At 43.6% G+C, this 10448-nt stretch overlaps 1 long non-coding RNA gene across 1 annotated transcript; it reads right to left on the reverse strand.

The window, feature by feature from the left end:
• Nucleotides 1-8054: 8054 nt before the first annotated feature.
• Nucleotides 8055-9472, reverse strand: LOC309859110. The gene is made up of 2 exons (XR_014308549.1): nt 9200-9472; nt 8055-8722 (listed from the first exon to the last, which is right to left on the reverse strand). It is a non-coding gene; the product is annotated as an uncharacterized lncRNA (long non-coding RNA).
• Between the last annotated feature and the right edge of the window lie 976 nt (nt 9473-10448).

The following is a 10448-nucleotide window of genomic DNA, read 5'->3' on the forward strand; positions in this document are numbered from 1 at the left end:
GCATTTAATTATTTGGACTACCATAGCTTTTAAGCCCCACAGTAATCTTCACGGGCTCTGTTTAAACACACAGGAATGGAATCTCAAAACACTCTTCTGAGTAAAAGAAGCTTATACGAAAAATGATTCACTTTCTATAAAGTTCTGGATTAGGACAAATTAATTGATATAGTAAGAACATAAAACCAGTGCTTGTTTGGGATACGGATCAGGGTGGGAGCAAGGATTGACAGACTTGAAAGAACTTTTGGGGGACCTGGTAATGTTCTATATCTTATAAGAGGTTCTTGTTTTGCAAGTTCATGAATCTGTTGAAATTAACAATGGTGGAGCTAAGATTTGTACATCCTAGCATAGGTTCCCCAAAACAGAAACAAATATTTAATTCTAGATAAGGATAAAAATGCTGAAATACTGATGGGAGAGTGTTCTGATATCTGCAGCTTACTTTGAACTAAAAAAAAAAAAAAAAAAAAAAAAAAGTAGATTGATGAGTGGATAGATCCACAGATAAATATGTAGTAATGCAAGTCAGTTATAGTGAAATGATTACAGTAGACCCTTGGTGATCAGTATGTGACTGTGTTCAACTTTTCTATACATTTGAACAATTTCACAATGAAATTAAGTGGAGGGGGTGGATAGTAAATCCACAAAAGCATACATAACAAATTCTCATCCAAGTTATCTCAAGGAAATAAATGCAGTGAGCTCTTCTCCTATTGCTAAAGTGCCAGCATTGTTTAAGTTTGGGTCTGAAATGGCTGAAAAGCACATACATCTGGGTCATCAGGAATAAAAACCGGAGTCTTCTCTGAAGGAGGAGCAAAGTCTCACCGTTGCTGAGTCATTCCTGAGCTGAGATCCAGGGGTGCTAGAGAATGAAAGTCAAGTACACGTGACAATGGGCTCAGGTGCCCAAGGGGAGGCTGACATCACCAGAGGCTCATCTCTTAGATTATCAGAATGACCTGTTTGCCCAACCTGGAGAGGAGGAGGCAGCTGAAGGCTCCCTAAGCCAGCAGATGAGAAATTCAGTTCTGGCATATGATGACTCCATTCTCCAGTGTGATCACATTTAGTCCTCCAGCTCGCTTTTATTTGGTTAGTTATATTCACTAATCTGGTCTGGTCTCTGGGTAGCTCAGTCCCTCAGGGCCTTTGTTCTGAATGATGTCATTGGCCCTGTTTTCTTAAAACAAGAGCTATTAGGAGTGCCTGGGTGGCTTAGCCGCCGTTAAGTGTCTACCTTCAACTCAGGTCATGATCTCAGGGTCCTGGGATCGTGGCCCACACGAGGCTCATTGCTCCATGGGAAGCCTGCTTCTCCCTCTTCCACTCCCCCTGCTTGTGTTCCCACTCTCGCTGTGTCTGTGTCAAATAAATTAATAAACTCTAAAAAAAAATTTTAAAAATTAAAATTTTTAAAAATTAAAAAACAAGACCTATTAGTCCATGGGAAAAGCCCTGGATGTAATATTAGAAAGCCTTATTATGGATTCTGGAAATAACAGCTCTGGGACTTCATGTGAGTTCCTTAAATTGTCTGGACTCAGGTGTCCTGCAGCCATACAGGTGTTCTACAAACACTGGCTGTAGATTCACTATGATGCTCTCCTGCGAACCAGATCTCCATTATATTTTTGTCCTCAGAGGCTAACCTAGGGTCCTAATGCACACAGGTTCTCAGTAAATAAACACTGCTCATCGGAAGTAAAGGGACAGCCACCTTACACTGTGAAGGCTGATAGAATTTGAATCTGGTTTGTATTCTTTGCTGTTACTCACTGTCATCTCGCTACATGTCAGACACCTTATGTGACTATTTTTTATAAAATTTAATTTTATTTTTTTCAGTGTTCTAAGATTCATTGTTTATACACCACACCCAGAGGTCCAATTTTTAATCCTTCCCACATCTGTATGAGGTAGGCACAGTCACTCTCATTTGATGGTTTGGGGAAACTGAGGCAGGGAGGCAAAAACTGAGGCAAAAAGCATTTGCTTTTTCTGGAACCCACCTCCGTGCTCACTTCGGCAGCACATATACTAAAATCTGGAACCCACCTTCTCACTTCCCACCTAGGCAATAGCTAATGAAATGCCATGACGTCCTCCAGTGTCACATCCGTCCCTTCCCCATGAGAGAGGGTAGCAACAGCTTCATCCAAACCAGCGACATTGTGTCTTCTTAGAGCGATCTGCACATATCCTCTGTTTCCAGCCACTGGGCAGGAACAAAGAAACAAAGAAATGTACTCTTAATTGTGGGTCGGACCCCACTGCCAGCCGCATCACACTTCTGGGTCACCCAAGCAGATGAGAAGTCCCTTGCTGGTGACACAAAAGGGCTGCAAGTCACTCAAAAGTGATAGCAGAGGGCCTTCAATACCAGAGCCTGATTGATGGAGGCACCGGGAGAATGTGCTCTTTGCAGACCGTGACAAAACCACCCAGATCCATTCATCTTCCCTGACCGCAGCCTTTCTCCTCCCTGCCAGGGGAAAACTGGGCCTTAATTCAGAGCACAGCTACACCTGCCACATTCTGTTTCCATGGCTGTGGCTGCCTTGAGATTATACTTTGAAGAGGAAATAAAAATTGTTCCAGCAGAAAGGATGGTTCTTAATATCTTTATCTTTGAAGGATGCGTGACATGTAGGAAAAGGGGTAAATTGTGTTTGATGCCACAAACTTTACTCTAATAATTAAATCTCATCATTTTTCAAAAACCACATGATCATCTCTCCTACTTGACGAGACATGGCATGGGTTTCTAGCAGTACCACTTAATCACCTAGATTTTGCCACGCAGAGACGGTCACCTTGATTCTTACAGTGACCTTGAGTGAAACACACACACCCAATTCACAAATGAGGGAAAGGGGGTTTATGTCTGAGTTCAGAAAAGGGTGCGTGGTGGGATTTAAGTAGGCTTCACAATATGTCATAAGTGGTCAATGGCACTTAGATCAGTCACTCTGGGTTTGAAGTTCACTTAACAGCAGGTAACTTTGGGCAAGTCACAGAAACTCCCCTTCAGCAGGAATGGGGATGATGCTAATGCCCTCCTCCCAGGACTGGTCTGAAGCCTGAAGGAACTATGGGACAGTGCCTGACACATGGAAGGTATTCAACGAACTGTTGGGGATTCTTAATGAAGAAGAGATGGGGGTACAAAGCAAACAGAATGCAAGCAGAAGGAGAGAACATCAAGGAGTAGCTGAGCAGGGGTTGGAATGACCCAGGGACAAGTTTGGACTGGATGTGGATGAGGAAAGATGGAGCCACTGCATGTTCTTGAGCAGAGGAGTGGCATGGTGAAAGGAGAGGTGTCTCGAGGCCTCCCTGGTCTCCAGGATGTGATGGTAAATTTTGGCATCACATCAGCTAACAAGCTGCAGCCAATATTTTTCTTCATTGTTGGATGCTTATAATTCTATAGCAGTTTTTCTCCAAGTAGGGTTAGACTGCAGCAGAATCCCCTGGGAGCCCAAGAAAATTATATAGTCCTTGGACCTGCCCAGATCTAGGAATCCAGGAACTCTGCAGATAACACCCAGAAATCCACATGCTTCCAAAGGCCCAGAAGATTCTTACTCACACGGCTGTTTGAAAGCCACTCATTGAAACCAAGGGGTTTCAAACTTGGAGGAAAGAGGAGTCCTCATCTGAACAGGCCATGTGACGTAATCAGGGAACTGGGTTTCCAAGGACTGTTCACAGTATAATAATAAACCCAAGATAGTTGTAGCACCCTTTGAAACTGCCAGACACCTAAAAATAAAATCAGCAAGGCAATGTGAGTTCAAGCCTCCAAAAAGCGGCCAAAGGAGGAATTAGTAACTGACCCCCTGCTACAGAGCAGGACTTTTTTTAGGCCTGTAACTCTTGCCAATTCAGTGGCCTAGAGCATATCCCAATTTAAGTGCAGCTTTCAGAGTCCTGGAAAGTGACCGTGACTCTGGCCAGCTCCAGGATTTGAGGCCGTGTTCCACAGCAGGCAGAGGGTGGTAGGAAGAGATTCAAGTCAGGTGAATGACATGGACTCCACATGTACCATGAAGCAGACAGTCCAGGTAACATGATGGATACACAGGTGAGAGAACCAAGGCCTGTCTCAGGGAGCTATCCTCTAGTGTGATATGTGGCACAAGAATGTGGTACGATGTACCTTTGGAGGATGACAAGGGAGTGAGTTTTTGGAGCTGCCCAGGATTGGGAGTTGCCCTATCCCCTCCTCTTTCACTTCCTGTGGCAAACAAGTAAAGTCAAAAAGAGAAAGAGAGAAAGAGAGAGAGAGAGGAGAGGGGGAAAATACTGATTAGGGAAGCAAAGAAAAAGAAGAGATTGATTCTAAGTAATTGAAAGGGGACTCAGTGGAGGAGGTTGGCAACCAAGTAGGATCTTTTTTTTTTTTTTTAATTTTTAATTTTTTAAATTTCTTTTCAGAGTAACAGAATTCATTGTTTATGCACCACACCCAGTGTTCCATGCAATACGTGCCCTCCGCAATACCCATCACCTGGCTCCCCCAACCTCCCACCCCCCACCCCTTCAAAAACCTTCAGATTGTTTTTCAGAGTCCATCATCTCTCATGGTTCATTTCCCCCTCCAATTTCCCTCAACTCCCTTCTCCTCACCATCTCCCCATCCAAGCAGGATCTTAATAGTAAGAGTGGGATTGCAAGAGGCAGAGGTGCAAGTGAGCATGTACAGACAGAGGAAATGTTACATAGTAAAGAAACACAGCTGGGAGAAATACTGAACACTGATGAAATGGAAGTTGTGGATCCTCTTCCAGACATAGCAAGACAAGAGCCGAGAAAGAGAGATTGGGAACAACCTCTGAAAGCCTAGAATGCCAGACTAGGAAGTGGGGTTGTTATTTCATAGGTAACATGAAGAACTTTATTAAAATAACCTCAGTGATAGAGTAGAAGGTGATTTGCTGTGAGAAGGCACAGATGCATTTGTTGGTATGCCTTACAGGTAGAATATGTCTGTACTTTCTTCTGGGCTGAGGTCCAGGAGAGAAGGACTATATCCTTAGAACACCTGTGTCTTCTTTGTCAGATTGGTTTGGAGGCAGGTACATCACTTGGCAGTTACCACAACTGTCTAGGCAGCAGAGATCAAGAAAGCCACCCCCCCACACACCCAGGGCATGGTCAGGGGACAGAATGAACATGGTCAGGGGCCACATAAAGAGATGAGAGAAGCCACATTTTCCTTTTCTGAGTTTATAGCATTAAATGACTTTCCCAACCTAGTGCAAAGGCTATCTGACAGACTGATAGCAAACATACTCTGATTTCTATCTTCCCTGTTTCTGCACCACCGGCAAACTGACTCTACAGCTCCTCCCATGAAGAGGCAAAGGTGCCCATTGAATCTGGGCTAGACTTATACCTTCCTTTGGAAAACAGAATGTGGAAGAACTGGGTCAGTTCTGAGCCTAGACTTCAATAGACCTTGAACAATTCTGTAGTCTTAAGGAAAAATGTCACCTCCTTGAACAGAAGCCCAGGCTAGCCTGTTGAAGAATGGGAGACCTCCCATCTGATGGCATCCTATACCAGCTATTCCCCAGCTGGCCCACTAGCTGGTCTTTGCTGGATGAGAAGGGATGAGACTGGACAAGACCAGCCCAGATGAGCAGAACTGTCCAGCCCATAGACTCGGGATCAGTCAATCAATAAATAGTTGGTTTGGTTTGGTTTGGTTTGCTTTCAGTTTAACTGTTGTGCTGGTTTGTTAGACTGTTACCTGAAATGGGGGATTCAAGATCAGCATTCCTCATGGCCAAGGAAGTTGGACCCTGTCCAATGATTCATTTAGAAAAGAGAATTCGAAGAAAAAGGAAAAAAAATTATATAGAAAAAGAATATAAAGAAAAAGAATTTTTGTGTATCCAGCTGAAAAGAATTTGCTAAATAATATATTACTTTAGTCTTTCCACAAGCATGTGGTCATTAGGCCCTTGGTACTTACTTCACTGCATGAGTGCTTGGTCAGTGGGGACCTAAGCCAATTCTGCCCCTGCAGAGCTTTGGGTTGTGGTCCCTTCACAATCTACAAAGTGCTTTCATATCCACTGGTTCATTTGATTCTTCCAACTCCAGCTCCTGGAGGAAGACATTCTCAGTAGCTTCCATTTACAAATAAGGAAATTGAAGTCAGAAAGGGCAATTAATTTTCCAAAATTGTGCAACCAGTTAGTAAACCCTCATGTCCCACTAGACTGGGAGCTCATTGTGCGATGATGGCCTCTTGTCCCAACTCCTGGGACCAGATTAAGAGATCATATAACTAGATTATAAAGCACAAATACCACGAATAAGATTCAAACTCACAGCTCTGATTCCAAGCACTCTGCCTGCTCTATTATATCAACTATGCCTCCCATAGACTACTCTGAATCTTCCCTACACAAGTTCGAAGTCAGATAAAGAAAAGGAATTCATATTCTTCATATTGCCAGCTCCCAACTCTAATGCTGAATGCAGTAAGGGTATCTGCCCAATGAAGCTCCAATCTAAGGATTCAGACATGGTAGGATCCAGGTGATCAACTATTTCCTTTCTTTCCATGTCTGAATTCTGCTTTCCTCCATGTGGGCTTCCTTCTCGGGCAGACTGTTTCAGCACAGTGGGTAAAACAAACACTGACAATCTTGGACTCTCAAGATCCTTTCAGTTTAAGATCTGAGAGACACTTTCTCTGAATATCCATGCTAATTCCAGACATTGGACTCTTGCTGTCTTATGTTATCTGCCAAACCGTGGACTAATTACATTTTCTAGGAGAATGGAGTACTCTGACTGGCCATCTTTCTGTTAAGATGAACAAAGATAATGCCCACTATATGCAATCAATAAATATTTCTGAATGAGTGAATGAATAAATCTTGACTCACAATGACTCAACTATATCTCCACTGCTAAGGGGCAAGCCAACATTTTTTTCCCCTGCATTCCATGAGCTGAGTGTCATCTAACCAATAAGCCTTCCTGGGAAGCAAGATCTGGCCTGCAATTCTAGAGGCATTTGTACCCTGAGCGTATAATTAAGTCAGAGGCAAGTACAGCTGGTGAGAGCAGGAAGACATGCATAAACTCTTCAATCTAGGAATGTTTGCGGACCCTATCATTACATTCCCCACATGGCAATCTGTCCCACTGGGACTCTGCAAACTCTGTGAATCTAACTGTTCTCTAGCTGAAAATGTGAGTCCTCTTCTGGACTATGATGTTCTTCCTCTCTCCCGGAACTGAAAGCCTTTTCAAATCGCTACCAAATTTAAGATTTACAAGTTGTTGAGGGAGGGCTTGATCTAGGTGAATATTAGCATTGGGATTTGGGGGAAGAATAAGTTTTATATAGGAAAACTCTATTCCACTTACTCACTGTGTGATTTTTGGCAGGTTACTTAACCCCTCTGAGCCCCAGTATCTACATCCATAAATGTTAGTAATAAAATCTGCCTCCTATGATCACTGTGAGGCTTACGTACCACTAGGAACAGAATAGACCCTGTATGGTGCCTATAAGATAGCAAGCGTTTGACAAATGTCAGTTCTTCTCCCCTTTACAGACATGAATTGATGACCCTACTTATTAAAGTCAAAACAAGGGGCACCTGAGTGGCTCAGTAGGTGAAACATCTGCCTTTGGCTCAGGTCATGATCTTGGAGTACCAGGATCCAGCCCTATGTCAGGCTCCCTACTCAGCGAGGAGTTTGCTTCTCCCTCTGCTCCCCACTCCACTCATGCTTGTTCTCTCTCTCTTTCTCTCTCAAATAAATAAATAAAATATTTTAAGAAATAAAATAAAGTTAAAACAAGACAAACAAATAAAACAAAAGAAAATGTCAAAGAATTACCTTTTAGAAATGGTTCTCTTAAAGCAAAAGCAAATTATATACCTAATTGTCTAGGCTACTCATTTACGTGCTAGGTACTGCAATACAGTCTTGATTAGAACAGTCTCAAAGCTCAGGAGTTTAAAGTCCAGTGGATCAGATTATCATCTGAGGAGGGATACTATAACTTGAAATTATAATTGCATTTTAATTGGTGAACACTGACCTTGAACCTCTGCAATGTTATTGATGCCCTGTGCATTTCTATCCTGCCTCCAAAACTTCCACATTGCCAAACACATGCAAATGCTTCTTTAACAAAAGAATTTGAAGGGAAAAGTGGAGATCAGAAAGGAATTGGCTTTGTTTTGTTTTGTTTTGTTTTGTTTCTGTTTTTCCACTGATTACCAATTTTCCTCTGAAGAAATGATTGGATCAGGGATGACCAAGGTCTGGGAATCTGCCTTTAGTACAGCCACAGTGTTGCAGTTTTTCCCCCTCCATGAACTAGATTCTACAGTATTTTCCCACCTTAATCTCATTGTGAACGCTTCCAACACATTCAAGGGCAGGGATCCTATTTAGTTCATCTTTGTGTTCTCTGCATTTAGCAATTTCTGGCACATCGTATATGGTCAATAAATGTCAATGACTTCAACAACAAGCATCTCTTTTTTCTCTGAAGCCAGCAAGTTGGATGGTCTGAAGTGGGCTTGTCTCAGCTCATCTGGACAAGACAGGATTCACACGCATTGCTGGTGAGCTGGTGGGTCTGCTGGGGTCTGGCTGGTCTATGAAACCCTCAGTTGAAGCGACTATGTTTTTTTTCATGCAGCCTCTTGGAGGTGATGGGACCCTGTGGAAAACAATGGTTTAGGAGGACAGCATTGAACTTATTTAATGGCACCAAGAGATATCCTAAGAAAGCCACTCCATCAGACAGGTACAAAGAAGAAGATAAGAAAACAGATGTTCTGATTCTATAGGCTTTTGTGTTCTACTGGAGGAAATACACCAGCTTCCTAGAGAGTGACTCAGTGATATGTGTCCAAATGCAGCCTGGCTGCTCATTTGGGTTTAAGATTAAAAGGTTGGGAAAAATTAGGCTCGGCACAGAGCGGCAGGGGAGGGAATAAAAGGATAGAGGGGGGTGGGGTGAGGCGGGGTGGAGGAGCAGGGATGGAGGGAATAGGCAGTGAGGAAGACAAAGAAGTGAGAGTCCCTATACCTCTGTTCTGCAGTCTGAGGACACTTGGTGCCCTGGGACTGAGCCACGAGTCCCTCCCCACTTTCTGGAGAGAAGCAAAAGAAAATTGGACAATTAAACACTTACGTGGGAGTGCAGGGAGAGCAAACCATGTAACCCAGACTGCTAGCCCCATTCTCTCAAGTGGATCGGGGTTAGAGCACAAAGCCCGGGGTAGAGCTCTGACCCTCTGGCAGAGAAAACAAGGATTGAAACTCGCTGAGCACTGAGCAGAGAGGACAGATCATACCGAAACCATTAGGTGGGCGGGTAATGCGATGTTCAAATGGAACTGGATTTCTTAGCTTCAATCTCCGAAATCTCTGAAAAAAATAAATAAATTGCCTCTGTTTTTCTTCTCTTCTCCTTATCTGTTCCCGTGTCTGGGATTGTTGGAGTTGGTAGCAGACTCTCTGCAATCTCGAATGCGTCCTCCATTGTGTTCTTTCTGTGAAGAAAATTACAACTTGGAAAGGAAAGGGGGCGGAGAGGAACATTACATTCTAAACAGTCTCAGGGAGATAATTTCGAAGTCTCCTTCCCTCGTTCCTTGCTCCCCCTCCCTCCTTGGCCCCTCTGACTCTTCTCCGCCTCTAGGATCTGGCAAAGGGGAGCTGTGCTGCAGGTGGAGGGGCGGCTTTGCAGGTGCCTCTCTATCGTGTACCAGCTGTTTCTCCTCATCTCCCTGGGGCAGCGTGTACCCACCTAGTGCTGCCCACAAAAGAACAATCAGGGGATTTTGTCTAGGGAAATGTGGAGTGATTCCTTTTTGTTCTTTTTCTCGGTGGTCTAGGTTATCCCTGTCATACCTTCAGAGGTCCACTTGGTCACGATTCAGTTCAGGACTCACTGTGCAGCTGCTTCACTGTTTCAAGCTTTTCTGAGTATTCAATATGCCATTTATTGATTCTTTATTATGTGTTTAAAAGCATACCAAGCTTCGGCTTCCTTGATTTCACTGAATCCCTACAGCCATTTTATTAGTCCTACTTCCTTATCAGTGATACACTGGGTCCCAACGAATTCATTTGTCCAGCGCTGCCATCCTTGAAGTCTTAAGGAAGAAGACAGACCTTAAGTGGAGCTGGTTGTAGGGGTAGAAACCTACAATGAGATCAGGAAGGAGAGATTTCCAGGGGAGTGAAGGACTTGCCCAAGGCTACCTGGCTGTACTTGGAGGGTGGAGGAAGTGATTCCTGTAGCTCCTACTAACACAGAGATTGAATGAATTGTGACTACCAGATCATTTAGCAAACACTTGGGCCTGTGCTTACAATGATCTCCCTGACCCCTATGCACAGCCTGGAAGAAAATGCCAAAGGGAAAAGGGGGAAAA

The sequence above is a fragment of the Mustela nivalis genome, assembly GCF_964662115.1.
Source record: "Mustela nivalis genome assembly, chromosome: 2".
NCBI lineage: Eukaryota > Metazoa > Chordata > Mammalia > Carnivora > Mustelidae > Mustela > Mustela nivalis.